General features: G+C 46.9%; 1 protein-coding gene across 18 annotated transcripts in view; it reads left to right on the forward strand.

Moving 5' to 3' along the window:
• Positions 1 to 19,840, forward strand: part of LOC120900080 (probable nuclear hormone receptor HR3) — a 114,102-nt gene that overhangs the window by 72,976 nt on the left and 21,286 nt on the right. For 2 of the 18 annotated variants that reach the window (XM_040306648.1, XM_040306649.1), the window contains exon 1: positions 6,070 to 10,052. The exons of 6 other annotated variants lie outside the window; for them this stretch is intronic. The gene's annotated coding sequence lies outside the window, so the exon portion shown is untranslated. Of the gene's footprint in view, positions 1 to 6,068; positions 10,053 to 19,840 lie in introns of those variants that run through there. 10 more of the 18 variants (XM_040306652.1, XM_040306653.1, XM_040306644.1 and 7 more) reach the window with 9 other exon arrangements.

Below are 19,840 nucleotides of genomic sequence, written 5' to 3' on the forward strand. Positions count from 1 at the left end.
ATCCGTTTTATGTTTCTTTTTTGGGTTTTGTTTGTGCACGTGCATTGCCGACGGTTTCACTTGACCGGAGTCGTCGATTGGAGGCGTCAGAGGGGACACCACACAAAAAACAGCCAATTCTTTGCTTTACTACACGTTTTCTCTTCATCCCTTCATACACACTCGCCGCCCCCACGCCACGAGTGCGTTTCCGTTCTGTAGGTACGGTTTTCGCTGGCTCGTTCGATCTGACCATGAAATGCTTCCTATCCTTGAGCAAACAGCTGGGCCGGCTTCAACCGTTTGAGCAGAAAGTAGATGCCGAAGGGTGTGCCGAACTGCATCGCACACCAGCCATGCACCGTTGTGGTGTCGGTGGCCGAACAGATCAAAGGACTATCAAAGGGTGAAGTTTCACTTTCGAAACTTTTAGAACCATGTCATCGGCCGGGTCGGTGTCCTATGCTCCCCTGTCCCGGAGCGGAGTACACCAGCTCAAGCGTGACCAGTATTGACCTCTATTTTACAGAACTTTTGGTACGCTGGTTCACGCTGGCGGTATGATATCACCCTATATGAACTTACGCGTGGCTGTTCCGCAATGCCGCGTTACCGCACCATTAAACTCCCGAGGCTTTTTGAGGCAACGCTCGACAACTTTCGGTGATTTATTGCACGTTTGCCGCGTATCGTCAATAAATTTCATTATTAAGATTTACATTCCAACCTCTCGCTGTACGGTAGCACGTGAAAATGCATACAATTAGCCTACTTCCGCGGGGAACTAGCGCGGTCGTTCAATCGGCTTCTTACCGGCGCATGCCATGTGGAAGAATGCCTACACAAGATGGGGTAGCAAACGCTACCGTGAATTGGTTTTTGTCACGCGAAGGATTCTTTTTACGGGTGGTACTGGGGACGATAGAACGATGGGAGATATTTTAATGCGCTCTTATCGGATACGTGTGCCATGGGATGGGAACTCATAAAAATACGCAATCATAGTCCCCTCTTTTATAAGTTTTTGGTAAGTCATTTTTAAAACTAAGCGAAACGATTTCTCGAGTTACGATACTTGACAAATCATGTTTGTGGCCACTTATCAATTGTCTTACATAAGAGCGGCTTGTGTTTGTAATCAATGAAGGGCTGTCTATGTTCAGACCACCCAGCCCGGGTTGAACCTCTGGAAAGAAAGAGCTGAAACAGCTGTCGAAAAAAAAACAAAACAGTCACCTCTCCACCTCCAAAAACAATCAAAAGTGAAAGTGAAACACAGGGCTGTCACAAACCAAAATTCATAACCGTAGTGGGAAAGCATACGAAAACCCACTGTACCATGGGGTGTTGAACAATTTCCCTCCATAATACCCTTCCTCGTCAAAGCGGACCACAACGGAGGACATTTCGAGTGTGTCTTGCTTGCGCTGTTTTTTCCTTCCTTCCTTCCATTCTTCCCACAAGACAGCTTGACGCTTTTATCTAAATTAAATCATTGTATCCGAAATCCGGTGCGTCGCAAACACGAGGTTTGAGTAATGTGCTCTTGCCCGGCAGGAACCCCATGGTTGATCCTTTGCCTCCCAGGCAAACGCAGTAACCGAGGAAGGCAGTCGATTAATTACGGACGATTTATTGGGAAGCAAGGCTTAGCGTGCGTGTGTGTGGGAGAAGGGGACTGGGAATGTGTTTTTCCATGTTCCATGGGGATACCCGTTGGCGAGATGGGGGGCGAGAGCCAAACGTGTCGCCCGAGCAACGACGGTTGCTACTGGAAACAGTTTATTTTGGGATGGTTTTGTGTCTGAATGGGTGTTTTTTTAATCTTTTCTCTTTCCTTCGATTTGGATTTTGGCTTGTCTCGAACGAACGTTTGCTTGTTCTGCTTGTCGTTCCGAAAGCCAATTTCACGCGGCATGCCATCAATCATGCGGTGCTGCAGCCGCACCTCGGACTGCATTTCTTTTATGGCTTATTTATGTGTTCAGCCGTACTGAGAAACTATATTTTATAATCCCTTTAAACTTAAGGTAACTTGTCGACAATATTTACACTCGTTCATTTGTGTTACATAAACAAATTTGTGTTTTAGAATTCAAACGTACTTTAAGTTTAGTTGTAAATACTGCTTTAAGATTGTGATTACAGACCTTAGGCATTGGTGTATTTAAATACTTTTTTTATTCAGGAAGAACGTATTTAAATACTTTGTAAGCATTTAATTTCACACTGGCAATGATTTCTGTTTGATCAACATTTAATTTAAACCAAATTCTTTCAACTCGCCATATCGTCTTCATTAAACTGCTTCATTGTTCGCGCGCCCAGCAGACACAGCTCCATCGGTCGATGTTGTCGCAACGAAGTCTGGCGTAGAATGAGCTGAGTGCCCCAATACCCTACACGCGTCACTCACACACTCACGCCACTCACCTTCCCCTTATCAGTTTACTGAGCGCGCGCGCAGGTGTCGCCGCTCGCGAGTTCCCGACCACCCATCCTCTCGAACGGCCGAACGGAGTGAGTGCCATCGCGTGCCATCGCTTACGCTCACAGCTGACCGAAAGGGGTCAACGACCGACCGCGTGACAAAGATAACAATATAATTATTATCAAACAAATTTTTTCTGCCCCTCTCTCGCACACACACACACGCGCGCGTACACACCGCCCAAGACCCAGTGGGACTCGGGAGCGCGCGCGCGCGCTTCTTTTCCTGTTCTATCCGTTCATTTGCCCTCCCGTTGCGTTCGTAACACACACTCACACACTCCCCTTTACCCTCCCCCTTTACAGTGTGTAAACTGGTCCGTTCTTTTCGGGTGCGCGTAACGCTCGCCGGCAAGCGCAAACGGCCAGCTCGGTTGGCTTGTACATGTGTGTGTGGTTACGGGATGGTTTGCGTACGTACGCGACCACAAACGCCATGTGTGCGCGTACGCGTGTGTATTTTGGTTTTCTTCCGCCCGCGTCAAAACGAATCTCGTTAGAGACGTGACCGTGTGTCTCAACCGGGGGAGGGAAATGTCAGTTTGAAGATGAATCCGCCAAAAGTCGCGCACCTCCACAGACGCAACATGTACGCGCGTCAGGCTGGGGTTGCTGACGCGCTTTTTTTGTACGATTTTTCTGTTTCCTCCCTCGTACCCGCCGGACAGAACGTCCATCGAAACATCCGTCCAAAGATGCGCGCACTCATCGCTCGCGTCCCCTAGGCAGGTGATACACGAACACACAGACAGGTTCCTCGCGTCGAAATCAATCCAAAAGTTTAAAAGAACGAACAAAAAAACCTCCCCCAAAAGTTGAAAAACCCCACACCCAACCGATACGGAGAAGATACGGAGGGTGGTAGTTGCTGTCCGGGTGGTGGGATGGTGGGTATTATTCAAAGGTGGCTCTCCCCAAACACGATAGCGCATGCACACGCTCGAAGGGTTTGATTTGGACGTGTTTACTTATCCTGTTGCTTCCGCGGGCAGCGATTTTTCTCGCCAACCGCAGCAAAATGCCTCCTCCTCCCCCTCCTCTTCGTCCATTCCCCTCATCCCCCTACTCCACACACTGTGGTTCTTCCGCTTCCCGCTTCAACCCTCCTCCACCGTCGGGCCTTTCTTGGGCGTTCAGCACTCGCAAAGTCAAAGTCGAAAGGCCCGTTGTCTTATCAGGCAACAGTCTCGGTGCTGTGCGGTGGGTGCTACGGGTACATCGACTTTTACTTAACCCCACTCAGACGCCTGCCCGTTTCGTTCTATCTCCCTTCTCGCAATGGCCATCCCTTTCCCTCACACCAACAGCGCTGGTTGATACCAACCAGAAGGGGGAGAAAAACGCATTCTGATCCATTCTTGTACCTCTCATGAAAGGCAATCACGTTTTTAAGTGCGAAACAACTTTATTACCTACTGCTTCCAAAATGTATGTCGAAGGACTTGGTTGTCAGCAGTCATTCCATTTTAACGATTGGACAACTGGACAACTGGAAAGCAGTAAACGAGTGTATGTGTGCAATTGCTTCAACGAGTCAAAGATACGTTTTGGCATTTCCACAAAAATCAAGTCAACTTGGTCAATAAAATCTACGATGGACCATGCAAACAAACAATAATTTAAAATACCGTAATTTATCTTTTAAAATGGGCACTCTTGTATAACAACCTTAATGATTTCTTAAGTATTTTAGGGAAAAAATCCTTCGATTTCTTAAAATTAAAAACAATTTTGTCCACGTTGCCAATTTGATTCAGACCCCATTTTTATTCGTGCATCTTGTGCAAGCATTTGCATGACAGTCAGTTTACTTGCAGATTCTGTTGGTATTTTCTGAGCTTTATTTTTTGACCTCATACTTAAGTGGTTCCTTTTTATGAACTTAAATCATCAATTTAAAGAGGCAGTGAGATCAATTGTTTCCTCAGTTTCCAAACCATTTTCTTTCTTCCTGCGAATTTCCTTTATAACAATCCTTGTTTTTAAGCATATGGCGCTTATGATTGATCGGTAAACAACAATCATTAAAATCAAATGGATCGAGAAGTATTTAACACAAACATGTTTGTAAAACATCGTTTTTAGTCATAACATAATTTAAAAAAAACCTTACAATGATGCAAAAGTAAAGGCTACATGTATAGTAATTATGCTACTAATTAATATATTCTACTTTTTTTAATTGCTAATCCATTCTGAGATCATTGAATGTGTCTTTCGGTTTTAAGTACGGTTGATTAAAGAAAACTGTTTGCTTTATTTTTGTTCAAAAGGATCAATTGTCATGCTTATTACTTGTTTACAGTGTGAAATATTTCATAATATTACACAATTCATTAAAATACTCAACAAACTTGCCTCGCACCATTCTTAAATTATAAAATTTCTCATTTTTTATCATAACATCTTACATTGCTCCCAAACAATGTTTCCAACATAATTGTTTGGGTCGATAATTGAACATTAAACTTGATTGTTTATTTGTTTTAACAAGTTTCTAATAAAATTTATCATTTTTATTCTTCTTCCAGGTATGATGATGTCACGATGTACTTCTAGCTGTAAGTCTTCATTGATTTTAAAAGCGTAAGCGTTTCATGTTCAATGTATGAACGGTATGTACCAGACATCCGGAGCGTCTGAGCAAGAATTCACCGGGAAACCCATCCCATTCCATTCCTTTAGCATCCCTCAAACATTAATTATAAAGCAACAAAGCGTGCTGAGATTTAGTCATGCTTTGACACTCAACTGTGTTTTAAAAATGTAACAAAATCCTGCGGGAATTCGCTCAAACCATCATGTTCGTCCACAGTCCCGCCGACGACGCGTGTACTTTTGCGTCGCCGGCCCCAGCAAGAAGTGCGAAATATTTTAGCCATCTTCCGCCGGAGGACAATGACCGCAAGCCACCATACGGTGTGTGTGTGTGTATGTGGTGACGGTGTGTGCTTGCAGTTGAGCTCTCGCGTACCATGGCACAAACGTTCGATTTCCACCAGGGCAAAATACGACAATTTCGCTCGATAGACTCATTTCAAAGGGCTTTTGCATCATTTGCAGAGGGTTCAGTTCGCTCCCCCCCCCACCCCCTCTAGTTGCCCTTAAAAAGCCAACCCGCCCAGGACAAATCAAGTTCACGGTTCTCCCGATGGTTGTGATTTGAATCAGGGAATGGGAACAGAAGGAAGCGAGCGGATTGCGGAATCGGTATGGCAACCGAATCGCGTTCCACCACACACACACACACACACACACACCGGGAGATGACATTCCAACCCAGTCAGCTGGTGGGATCGTTGTATCGGGAGATTGTGATGCTTGCTTCCCTTTCGTGTCAAAGAACAGACACACACACACAGTGGCACACGCAGGGGTGGGTTTCGGGAAGGGATTGGAATTGATACGCAATGTTATTGCCATTACGCCGCAACCACGCGGGTCGACAGCGTTCATTGACAGCGCGTCCACGCACTCATGCGCTCCCACACCTTACACTCACCGGTGAGCTCCTTCGGGATGCTCAGCGCTCTCTCGCTCGCGTGGCGTGTGAGTGTCGCGTAGGCAAAAACGCACGGCCAGTGTACCGTTCGCCGGGGACACGGCGACCGGAGAGATCCCATCATCCCGCATTCCGTGCGCTAGTGTGGAGCGGTTCTGTTGAGTTTTTTCCCGGTCGGCGCCCCCCAGTCGTCAGTGCTGCGGCGGCGGAAAAACTTGCGGGATTCGATTTGATTCGCACGAACCACACTGTGTTTTCTGCGTGGAAAGTGTAGTGTGCCCGTGCGTTGTGACACTGCTGTGGTCTGTGGTGCATCAAAGATCAGCGTCCAGCGCGTCCAGAGCGTTCACGCCTGTGTGCGATTTAGTGACACGATCGTGTGATCAACGACGGCAAAAGAAGCAAAGGAAAAGAGAGAGAGAGAGCTTGAAAGTGTGGAAGCAAAAAAAAGAGCTCTGCGTGTGTGCGTGTGTTTGTGTGGGAGAGAAATGTTCGGCACCGATCCTCACGGGATCGTGATTTTTTGCGCCCTCGTGCAGTGGTGTCGATGGTTTGGCGAATGATATTTCTGTAAAGTGGTGTGGCTTTTTTTTGTTGTTGTTACTACCCACGAAAGAGTGATACGCAAGCAAGCAAAGAAGAAAGCGGAGAATTTAACGCCACGACGTGTGTTAGTGCTGTTATTGTTGCTACCCCTGGGGGAGGGGGCTTCCCTTCCCCGACATTTCGGTTCGGCATTCGGCGTGCGATCGCCTCTCGTCCGTGCAGATCGAGATCGCGCGAGTTCAATTCTCTGCCCTGTCGCAGATTGTGCGTGTGTGTGATTCTGTGCGTTTTTGTGTGTTTTTTTTTTTCATTCCGTTCGGTTTATGGTTCGTGCTTCGCCGTCGTCTACAAATGCGTGTGTCACCACACCCGAGAATGAAACGTGTCGTTCTACGTTTGTATTGAAAATTTTGCATTCACATGCTTTTCCATTGCTTTTTTGTTTTCCCCAATTTCCAACAATCACTACATTACACATCAATGCTGGGTGGTCAAAGTTGTTGAGCAAAAAGGCAGTAAAGATTTGCGATACGAAAGCGAGGAACAGGTGTAACACGCGGGGGAGAGCGAGAGGGAGAGAGAGTGGAACGGTGGCTGATGCACTTTTGTCAATTGCATTTCAATGCAATTCCCCTTTTTGAAACTCCTATCAGTGCATGTGCGTGTTGTGTGTCTGTGTGTGTGAGTGTGTGTAGGTTGTGTGGTTGTGTGCGTGTGTGTGTGTTTTTAAATCTTTTTTTTTACACCTTTAAATGATGGTGTTGTTTGTTCCAATGCATCAATTCTTTTGTTTTACTTGTCGCCGGCTGGTCGAATGCGCGTTTTCGTTTGTGTTCGTGTGTGTGCGTGTGTATGTATTTGTTCCCGGTAATGCCAATGGATATGATACGCGGCAAACCGATGATGACCGACGCAAAATAATGCCCCGTTTGCCCAATTTTTCCAGCATATGTGTGAAGCATTTGTTGACGGATGGTTTTTTCCCCCCTATCTCACTTTATTTCCATGCTTCATCCCCATCTTCACACAAGTGTAGGTGTGAGTGTGTGTGTGTGTGTTTGTTTGCGCGCGAGTGAGCATGGTAGTGAACGTGTGTGTGTGTGTGTGTGCAAGCCCACTGATTGATGATCGATTACAGCCGAATCACGCTGCAACGTGTGACAAATACGTCAACGTCAAAAAAATTCGCCGCCTAATCGGGTGAGCGCGAAAAGGCGGTGTAAATCGTACAGGAACGTGAAGCAAAAGAGAGAGAGAGCGAAGAGAGATGTAATGCAAACAAATTTTTCACTTTTTTGTTGTGCGCGCGTGTGTGTGTTTAGTATTTTGAAAGGCGAGGGATAATAGTGCACGCGGAAAATCCATGCACGGAAACGCTCGCCACCCATTCGGGGCGGCGTGATTTGACACTTGAGCCTCCCACGACCCGGCATTACCCGTCTGTATGTGTGCGTGCATGTGTGTGTTTGTTTGTGGATCCCTTTCTTGTTACATGAAAAATGGATAGGTTCAATGACACGGCCCGTCATGCGGTGTGAGCGAACACGAGTGAGAGAGAGAGAACGGTAGTGTGAGATGGGTGCGTGTTTTTTTTGTTTCTCCCTGTGTGCCGTATGTGTGTGTGTGTGTGTGGTATGAATCAGCCTTTGAAATCTTCCTTCCAAGGGTGGCAGCACGAATGAAAGAGAACGAACAGCCCCCCGCGCGATTGACCAGCAGGCGGGCTGTGAGTGTGAGCGAAAGAGAGAAGAGGCAGCAGAAATCGTGAGCGAGAGAATTGAAGGAAAGAAGCACACATACACACACATACGCAGAGCACAGTCACATGGACCAGCAAGCTCCAACAATGCACACATCCACGCAGACAGACGATGCGTTCCCATAGTGAAACCGTCAAACGTCAAGCAATCGAGAGCAATAGAAATAGGCAAAACGCGAGAGAAAGAGAGACGGAGAGAGAGAGAGAGCGCGAGAAACTAGCATCCCTTATCCGCTCCCCCCGTTTTTTTTCCCAAACCCGCTCTAACCCATCGGTTGCTAGATCAACTGAGCTAAACGCTAACCAAATATTCATCCCCCGAGCGGCGCAGGTTCGGACAGCTTCTAACACGCTCGGGATGTCAGTCGGGGAAGCAGACGGGGCTGACCAAACGTGGCCACACTCGCTTGAACAATTATCACCAGCAACTCCCCTCCTTTTGAGGCACGCTTTAAACTTGTCTGTGGTGGTAGGCTTTACCTCAGGCCGACCCAGCGTTTGATAAGTGCAGTGAGCAGAGGCTACACTCATACAGTGAAAAGCTGGGTGGGGGGGGGAGCACCCCAATGGGAGCGTTTGTCACTGGGCGTTGATAATGGAACATTCAGCTAGGAAGCGTATCACCTAGCGGGGCTGTGTCGGTGTCTGTGATTTGCCGGCCTGTACCTGTTCGCTTATCGTCGCTGATATCGGAATCGCTGGTTCGATTAGGGCAGAGATAGTGGGGTGAAGAGGGGGGGGGGGGTTAATACCCGCACACTACAACACATCGAAACACAGCTGGTCTGGCCCGTGGGCACGCATAAACACTGGACCCAGTACCAGAGGGAACCTGCTCACATGGTGTTTTTTTTAAAGATTTAAATCCCCTTTTTAATAAGCGTGCCTAACGCATCGTAACGCACCGTAACGCATCTTGATTTTGACAGTCAATCACACAGTTTTGACCGATGGGTTTGTTTTGGTTTCGGTATTTTCCGTTTGATGAGAGTCTTTTTGGGAAAATTCACTTGCCTCAAGCTCCCCAAGCCCCAACCCTCCCGAGTGGGAGTCCTTCTGTAGTCGTTGCCGAATTTTTACAGGATTTTTTGTCTCCGCACTCCACCGCAGGATATGGTTTTACATGTACACACACACACACACACACACGATCGCGCGTGCTCTCGCCACAGTGTCAATGAACTCGCGCTCAGCATGTCGCGCCGGTGGGTTGTTCGCGCAAACACGCGGTACGCCTTCGCTCGCCTTACCCAAAAATTTGCTCCCAACTTTTTACACTAACCACCACCACCGCCGTTCCTCCTGTCTCGCATCGAGTCACGCACTGTCTCCGTTTCTCTGTTTTCTCTTCCTCTCTCTCTCTCTCTCGCTCTCGCCTTCTCTTTACTGTTGTTCCTTCGTTGTTGGGTTTGGGTGATCCTCGGCGGCCTGGATCCTAGCAGCCTGCCAGCTCTGATGTTCATCGGTCCTGCTAAGAGTGCTAAGTGAAACGCATCGCGCTACATTCTGAACATCCACGCGGGGGCATTCGTGTGCAGTGACGGCCCTCAGAGAGAGAAAGAGGGAGAAAGAAACAGGGTAAAAGTGCACCGAAACGAACCCCGGCCAAAGTAAAAGCCGGAAGGGCGCGCTCCGTGTGCGACCAGTGCCTAGCGAACGTGAAAACATCTGTGTCAACACCCGGCGGCTTCAAATTGAGATGCAAATGAGCTTTACCGGGGCTTTAACCGGCTCGCGATTGCGGAACTGATTTACCGAATTGCATAATTTCCACAGGTATTTTCCCTCCCCTCCCAGTTCTCTGCAGCTCAAACAGAGCTTTTTTTTGGAGGGAAACGCATCAATCGAATCACATTATCAGCACCGAAATGACCCGACAGCCAATTACCAACACCAACATCACCACCACTAGAATGGCAAAGTTCACGCAGCGCCAACCGTTAATCGTTGACGAATTATTCAATCGACCGTAACCGACCGTTGGGTGATTTGTGGGAGGGGAAAAAAGGTGTTTAAAGGTTATTTACTTTTGATTTGTGTTGCGCACCATCGTGTGTGTGTTTTTTGGGTTGTTATTTTGCTGTGTGGCTGTGTTAAGTATGCAATGTTGCATTATTCACTCATTGAATGCAGCACGTGAACAATCCAATGCACAAATTCATAATTAATTCCTCTACTGTGCCATTTGCGGCCTTGAATGTGAGGGAAGTTCCAACATAATTACCGGTCTCTGTTTGTTTGTACTTCATTAGGCATGCGGGGTTGGTTGTTTTATTTGCTTTAAATTTTACTCCACCACTACTGCACACATCAAACGCATACTACTTCCGGTGAAATGTGTTATTGTTTTTTTTTTTTTTGCAATCATCTAGATATGATTTCCACTGCACAAATGGCAGTGAGAAAATGAGGAAAAAAAAATTATCCCATATCGATCGAGCAGGTGTCGATTATTATAGATGAATTTTTCATACGCTGCTACATTATTTCAGAACGCAATTGAAATCAGGATGAGAAATGTGTGTTCGTTGGAGAGGAAAGAATTGAGATTTAAAAAAAACCCGCTTTTAAATGCTTCATTGTGCACTGGGGCGCAATAAGCGTGCGCATGGTGATTCATAAATGCATAAAGTACCAGGCGTCCGCTCTACATTTCGAGTGCAAAGGTGCATGATGACCTTTTTACGCATTATGAATTGCACTGTTTAATAACTTTTGCTGTAAATTTGTTAAATTTAAAGATTTCTTTTACTTTAAACTGGAGCTTTTTAGTCCCTGTTTTATCTCACTATGCGAAAATGTCGTCCATAAATTATTTGCAATTATCTTTACCGGCCCCGGCGCCCGACACAATGGGGGTTGGCATGGCTTTTCTTCGCCAAAATCCCGTGTCAATGGACCATAATTACGAATGGCCACTGCCGCACCACTCCCGCAATGTACCGGCTCAAGAATAACATAAATCTTAAAATAAACTTGTGTGTATGTGTGTGTGTGTTTTTCCATACCGGGCAGGGCCACGACAACCAGACATGCAGATGGTTTATTTCACTCTTAATTTTTATGTTTTTACACCTACCACCAGGGCGCACTTGAAACGGAAATAAGAGTCAATGTAGGAGAAATGAGGGAATGGTGAGAAGAAAAAAAACAGATATGAAAATATGCGAACAAAACTTTTCCCGAGACAAATTGCGCCATCTCACGCCGGGTGTGTCATCCCGTAGGCCGTTGACATCGCGGAGCAGACCGCGACCGAGGGAGAAGTGGATAGGTCATCACACGGCCCGAGAGAGGGTGAAGGGGGGAATAAACGGATGTCGTAGCACATTACTTTTTCGACCGGTCGACCGACCGAGGTGGTAGATGAGAAAATTAATGAAAAAATCCGACATGAAGAGAAAAAACCAGCATCGAGTTCTGTGTCTTAATAGCATCAGATCGGGGCAAAAACTGGCATGTTCTTCCCTCTGCTCGCTCTGCTTATCTCCCCTCCCGAGGGGTCCTTTTCCCCACTTTCAACATTCTCGCACACTCCCCAATACAATCGTTCACGCCAGCACAGCATCGGCAGCATGATCGTCCCGCGTCGCCCATCAGTCGTCGCCTTTTTCTTGAATCCGAATTTTTTCGGTGATTGCGTCTTTGCGTCACGCAAAGCCAAACAAGACAGAGAGAGAAAGAGAGAGAGAAAGGAAGAGGGAAGAGAAGAGACAAAAAGCCGCACGCACCTAACGATGATTAATGGTTGCATCCTTGTGCGGATTCATCTTCTAGTTTCGCACATAAATTTGCCTTTCTTTCAACCTTGCTACCGCGCAACCCTCCCCCCCCCCCCCCAGCATACAGTACGATCCTTCTTCAAGCCAGCTAAGCGACACAAAACCGCCCCAGCGTGACAATAGTGCAAATCGATGGTTGATTATGTCTCTTCCGTTCTACGCCTTGGAGAGCGGACTTTCTCAAGAAGGCTTCCCGTCCCGTTGGCTGCCCGCACACACACTGGGCCGAAAGGAGGGAAACCAATGACCCGTCTGATCGTGCCGATCACGCTGGCGCCTTCCTAGACTCCTGCTGCTGCCCTTTATACCCCTTTTGCCGTGGCCACCGTTCACCGGGCGCACTATCACGCATTTTTCTCCTCACCCAAGCGTTAGCGCCAAAGACACTCGAAGCGGAATGGGGCGGGATGGCAGCGAACGAAGACAAACCGTTGATAAGACGCGAGTGTCGGGTTTGCGGTCATTGAACCGCCCGGTAATGGTGGCTGCACCCGTGTGTACCACAATCCGGTAGTGTTCGGCCAGCACTTAATTAATGGTGAATCGATATTAACACCACGCGTGTGCCTGACGCAGGGAGCGCTGTGTGTGTGTGCCTGAAGGGGACTTATTTATTTCACACTTCACACCGAAAGCGATAAATTCTGCCATTCTGATGGTGTCAATTGTGTGGCAGGTGCGTGTACTCAGGTATACTCTCCAGTGCTGTACAGTCCTGTCAATCCAAATCGATAGGCTCTACTGGCGGGAGGGTGTCGGAGAGTGGAGAGATGCATTTTTATACACGTTCAAATTGATACGCACGATTTACGGGTGCTAATTCCCTGCGAAGTGGTTCGACAGCTTCATTCCTATCGCTTTTCGATGAAGCTTTGCTTGGGGTTGAGATGAGTATCATGTGAGTAGGAGATTGAGCTAAAAATGATATCCGATTAAATACTCAATGAAATTAAACTTGCAACCAAAACAGTAGAATCAACTGATGAAAAAAAGATATTTCCATTGATTTTTAAATAAGCATTTGTGAGTAGAAGTTGTACAAATAATGTTACGATCTTGAAATCAACTATAAGACATTCTGATTCTGAACATTCGGAATTTTTGATAGCATAATTTTCAATGTTACTGACATTTTCTTAGTGTGACAAACCTCTTCAATAAGATTTTGAATGACATATTGCGTAACATTCCTAATTTATATTGCTTGCTATTTGGTAATAACTAAACAATGCTGTCCAAGGTAGCATTATTGTTTATTACCTTTTCACCGGAGGACAACGAACCACGGTGACATTATTCCCTGGATATGATCATCAAAGCTCGGTTTTATGCCCCTGTCTGGAGCGTTTCAAAAATGAAGCACAAAAACATTACCAAAAATGCTATAAAAATCTCAAACCTTACCCACTGCCTTGCTGGAAAGCGACGCGTTTTGACGAGCAGCCAGGGAATATTTGCATGAAAAGGGACAGGCCATGTCAAAAATTATTAACAAAGTTGTGCCGGTTGCAAAATTTTGGCAGTTTAACCAACCATTATAAAAAAGAGCGTTCCAAAACACCACCAAAATGCTTGCTTCTCGAGTAAAACCAAACCTGGCGTCGGCGTCTTCTCATCGAAAACCAAAAAAACGCTCTCCATCTAGGGACCGCGCTGTGGTCTGCGGCGGCGGTGGGTTTGAAATCATCGAACCCGCACATCGGTACCGGGGCTTGCGGCTGTTTGTTGTGAGTTTTGCCGCGCTCTTTTAACGCGCGCACACACCAATGCTCGGGGTGGTTGTGGGAGCGCAGGAACCACCCGCGGGAGAGAGAGAGTGCGGCCGGTGCGAGGGAAAAGGGGATGGGATTGTCTAAGAGCGCGCGAGACATTGCGCTCCCTGGCGCTGCGCCTCCGCGTATGTTGCGGGCAGTATGTTTTGCTTTAGTTCAATAACCTAAAGATTGTGACGCGCTGAGCGCTGAGCGTTCGTAGAACTGACCCTTTTGCGAAAGAGAGCAGTGAGAGACAGCGCGAAAGAGTGGGAGCGAAAGCAAGAGCGAGAGTGAGTGCAACGAGTGCGAGCTCCAAAACACCAGCAGGGTGGGGAAAAACACACACACCGAGTGAGTGCTAGTTGAGGTTCGTTCACACGCCGTGAGTGACGGCTGTGAGCTGCCGTTCGCAATGCGTGTGAAGTAAGGGGATGATGATGATGCATTCCTCTCCCGAATGGTCTTTACATTATGCGAACAAGTGTTAGTTTGTGCAGGCTCGAAATGCGGGGAGATGATGTTTGTGGAGTGACTTATTTTTTGGTTTTGGAGCGTTAAAAGTGACACTTGGTTAACAAATCGATTAAAACGCGTCGATCGCGATGGATGGTTCTCGATCCGACACAACTCCCCATCCCCAGCGGCACCTGTGTGTGCAAGCCACTCAACTCCACCGGTACGGCACTCGCAGCCGCATTTTACCGCTACGCAAGCACTCAGCACTCAGTCACTCGAGGCTCCCTTTCCGCCACTTCCCTTTAAAACGCACCACCTCGCTAGAACCCAATCCACCCTTTTCCACCCCTGCCCCGACACAAACAGACCGACCAAGTCAGCGCACCTTGAGGTTAATGATCCTTCTGGTGTCGTCGTCGTCGTCGGAATCGCGCAGATGGTTTTATTTTTATTGTTCCCCAGTTCTTGCCCCGTTCTTTCGAAGCCGGCCGGCCGACGACGACGTAGTTTGCGCTTGGCGTTTTGCTTGGGTACGTTGCGCCCGTGCACTTCCTCTCTCTCTCTCTCTCTCTTTCGTCTTCATTTCCACTCCTCTCCCACGTACTTTGCTTTAGCGACGCCACCAATGTGACGTAATTTTCGGTGTCTCTTCTCTGTGCGTGCATTTGGAGGTTGTTGTTTTTTTGTTGTTGCTGCAGGTTTTTCCCGCTGCACGAATAGTTGTTTTTTTTTTGTTTGCATCTTCTCTTTTTTCCCTCTGTGTGGCCTGTACGTCCTTCAGCGATGGTAGTACGGCTTCGGGGGTGCATTCTTTCGACCCGCTGCTACTTCCTCGCTACGATCGGTCTAGTTAGAACCTCTTCGGAACGGGTGGTTGGGAAGGCTTGGCTGAGCTAAGATTAAACACACACACACATTTAAAAAAAGCACATACTGAACAGATTGCAGAAAGAGAGAATGGTTGGAATTGAAAAATATACATTACAAACTTCAACTTTTTCACCTCCCGTTGTTTACAAGAACGATGCATGGAAAAGCGCACCAAGGTGTTCCATATGGTTGATGAGGTTAATAAACTTTGCACACACAAGCAGATGCAAAAATGTGCGTATGTGTATGTGTGTGTGTGTTGTTTGCCTTCCAGCAAATAGAGCATAGCGACACTACACTGTACATAACAATCGTTGTAATAATAGATAATTTACATCGATGCTAAAGGGCAAGGGAAACTCAACCTGCTGCTGATGCTGCTCGGTCCTGACGAAGGTACATTACCATTTTGCGAGACAAAACTGCTGCTTTGCATAATTTCACACTGTCAATGCGCATCGCACCTCTCAACCCAGGCATCAAAGGGCTTCCAATTCCAGTAGAACGTTCTTTAGCACGCCAAATGAGTTCCAGCACAGCGAATTCTTCTACCAGGGGTTTTTTTTATTGTTGCTTTTTTTTGTTTCATTATGAGCCAGCAAACAAAACCACCACAGGAAAGGTGAATGAACTATGCTGATTCACACGTCTCAGTCATCCAGCATCCACCCAGGCCCAGACACAGCGACGGTGCGCTGATAAGGGTGGCACTGGAGCAGCTGCGACAAACATATGTAAATATGGGTGCATCATGATGCAATTCTTGCCGGTTCAATGACACTGCTCACTTTATGTTCCTGTGTGTGAGACTGAAGGAGAGAGTGAGTGAGAGAGTGTGTAAAAGAAAGTGAGCAACAGACCAAGTGAGAGAGGGAGAGAAGAAAGAAAGAGCGATACAGCACTGTGTCCTTTGAAAAAGGGATACACAAATTCAAGCCACCTTTTGCGGCAGCAGCCCGAGGCCAAGGCCAAGGTCATGCCACGGACGCATTTCTTTCGCTCGCTTCGGTTTCGGTGCTGCATTGTGACAGTGGCATTCTAGTTGCCAATATTCTTCTTCTTCTTCTCTGGCTCAACAACCGATGTCGGTCAAGGCCTGCCTGTACCCACTTGTGGGCTTGGCTTTCAGTGACTAATTGATTCCCCCCCATAGCAGGATAGTCAATCCTACGTATGGCGGCACGGTCTGTTTGGGGATTGAACCCATGACGGGCATGTTGTTAAGTCGTACGCGTTGACGACTGTACTACGAGACCGGCCAGTTGCCAATATTACTTCACATTAAACACATCCAGTATGTAGAAAAGAAAAACCCACTCATTATCGAAAGCAAATGTGATGGCATACTTCTTCTTCCCCTCGTCGATCGATATGTACGATCGAACGATACGATCGGGCGTGTACGTGATGTGAGCACTGTTGCGAAACTAAGAAAAAATGGATGGTGAAGAGAAGGAAGAAAAAAAGACGACAAGAAGCAAACTTCAAGCGTGACCATCGACACGATCGGGCCCGGGTGCCCGATGACGACAGCGACCACCGCCGCGTCTTTTTGCGAGGGGTTAATGGTCTTTGGGTGGTAAAAAAAGCACATACAGACACACACACACAGCCCGGGAGACAACAATTACCAACGGGCTTCGAGGCACACAGTAGTTGCAGCGTCTGTACTTTTCGATGTTTTTGGCCAAGCTCGCTGAGCGCGCTCGGTTAGCAGTACGTGCTGATTGTGTGCCGGGAAGGTTCTAAAAGAGTTGCTGGCGATACGTTGCTTCTTCTTTTTGTGCATTTTTTTCCACACTTTTTTTACCGTCTGTTTGTTTTAGCATGAGTGTGTTTTTTTTTCTTTCTTTTTGCTGCAATATTGTTGGATTGCGTTTATTTCTGTCCTTCTCTCCCGAAAACGTCAGCCAAAGGGGAGTCTCAATTTAGCAGGTGCACTTTGCACCGCAAAAGCAACCCTCTGTCGGCGGTATCGGGACGCGGGGAGGTGGACCAAATTTCGCTACCGTTCCAGTAAATATTGCGTTTGCCCGGGAATGCATACACCGTTTTCACCCCGCGGCCATGGTTTTGGGGTGCGATGAGCGAAGATTTACGATTAAATGCAAATGCTCCCCATGGGGAGCCAGTAAATAGGAGGGGCGGGGGAGAAATGGTTTGGACGGGGAGCGTTTTTAAACCCCGCGTTGGTTGAAGTCACGTACCCGCAGGCAAGCGAAAGACAGACGTTGGCTCACACGTACGATGAGTTCATGGGTTGTGGCAATGATTCAAGAAGCTGCAATGAGCAAAATGTAATTTCGATACAACTTTGCAGGATGAATGTTGTATTGAACGATTCAATCGTTTCTTACTTCAAATCTATGAGATTGATTTCTCAACAACCGTTTGAACAAAATTGAATGATTTTGTGTTCTTAAAAATCCTGTTTTAATGATTTATGTTGGATAAGGTACAAAATTCATTTTTCACAAAAAAAAACTTTGATTTCCCATCAAAAGAACACAATTTTAAAATTGTCACGTATTCATCACTCCTTTCGTGTGCTTTTTGTGCTCGTACATGCACGAGAAAAATTTGAATAGTTGAGCACAAAAGGAGTAACTTTGTACCATGATCACGAGGAGCTCGCGCCTGTTTCTGCGACTCCTGCAGGAGCGACAACCACCACCCAGTGCGATGCACCTTTCTTATCGCACATTAGCGCCATCATTATAACGTTCATTTGCCCTCCGTATGTGTGTGTGTGTGCATGTCTGGGTGGGAATCATGAGCTCAGCCAATTTACGCTATTTGCTATTTAGCGAAGACGCAACACAAGCTTCGCTCGAGTAGGAGTTTCGTTTTTACTTGCCGATGCGATGCGATGTGGCGATTCTATTTATACTGCAACTATCACTCTCCGCACTGCGCGAACCCGCTTTCCCCCCCATACCGCGGTGCATCATTAAGAATCAAATCATCATCATCATCATCACAGCGGACGCAACAAGATGCAATACTGCGTCGAAGGGAGCTGTGTGGGGTCAAAAGGAACGAGGGGGAGTGTGGGCGAGGGTGCATCAGGATGCACGATGTCGTGTAATTGCACTTTCGCTTTCCGAGACAGATAACGGGGAAGGAATGCGTAATGTTTGTACGGGTGGCACGGGACAGCGCAAAGGCGTGGGCAAGTGAGTGATAGATTCAAGTGTGTGTGTTTCGCTCCCTAATGCATTTATAGCCGACTGGCGATGGTTTCGTAATTTTATTTGTTTTTGTACGATACTAAAAATGGACTTTAAGGGGGGAACATTTTATATTTACTATTAAATTGCAGGCTGTTTTTGAAGATAACTCCAAAACAATGGCTCAGCTATTATGATTCAATTTGATATCTTACTATGTGCTTGTTGTCAAGGTATTTAATGAGACCATTAACAGTAACGATGCTATTAGAATCGATTGAAACCGATAGCAAAGTGATTAAAATGCTGAAACCAAAAGACGTGTCTTTGAGCAAAGAGTTTCAAGCTCGCTGTGCAACCTTATACTACAATATTAACGGTGCGAGTGCCCTGCTCATCCCCTCCAAGCCCAGAGTGCAGCCGGAAAGCAATAGAAGACGGCACGGGACGGAAGGGGGGTGGGACATTGTATTGTATATCACAAAAACCGTGGTCACACAAAACCTTCGTTTGATCGAAACTTTATCCAACTGCGAGCTACAGCGAAGCAGGGAGGGAAAGGGCTGAGTAGGTGGAAAAGGTGGCGCGCAGGTAGGGTCAAAAGGGTAGATCAGCACGACGACGGCGCACACTCGGGTCGCCATCCCCACATTCACACAAACAGACACACATATACAACTGGGCACGTTTCGCGGTTTTTTTTTGTCTTCTGCAAACGCAACCGATGCGCTCTGTCTCTCTCTCTCTCTCGCTCACTCATTCTATTGCCCTCTCTTTCTCTCGCTCTCTCACTTCGCTTCGCCCATGTGTGCCGATTCTGCTGCCGTAATCTCATTTTAAATAGATTTCCGTTTCTTGACCTATCCCACTGCGGTTCGCTGTGGTGTGCGTGCGGTAATGGCGTTGCGTTGCCATTTGTTTGTTTTTTTGCTTTTGCTGTTGTCGTTGTGTTTTTGTTCTGTGTTTTTGTTTTGTTGTGCTGTGGTCTGCTCTGCCACTGTGCTCGATGCATTTTTGCACAGCGTGCGACGCGGCCATTGCCTCTGCCATTTTCACGCACGCAGAGCAATGGCAGAAGGCGCACACACACACACACATACTGGGGAAGGTGCAGCGATGGATGATTCGCAGCGTGGGGATAGAACGCAATATCACGGCGTGTGTGTGTGTGTGTGTGTTTGTTTTTAAGTTGTATCTTGTCTTCTGCATCTTAACTGCATCAAACGGTACACTTACTTGCATCTGCACAAATCGTGACCGGTGTGGTTTAGCGCAGAAGTTGCTGCTTCTTCGTTTTTCAGCACTTTACGTTGTGTTACACTTCTAAACGGTCGTCTCGTTGCTTGTCTTTGCTAAATGGTACCGTTTTGCTTTGATGATGTGCTGTGCCAGCACTTGTATCTTTTTATTTTTTTATTTTTTTTTAGCAAATAGCTGAAGCTGCTTAATAGAGCTTTCTTTTTTATGTTGTTTTACGATGTTTTGGTCACTGTGGGCGTCAGAAGCGAATTGTTCCAAATACACCAAACTAT

This window comes from Anopheles arabiensis, chromosome 3 (genome assembly GCF_016920715.1).
Source record: "Anopheles arabiensis isolate DONGOLA chromosome 3, AaraD3, whole genome shotgun sequence".
Taxonomy (NCBI): domain Eukaryota; kingdom Metazoa; phylum Arthropoda; class Insecta; order Diptera; family Culicidae; genus Anopheles; species Anopheles arabiensis.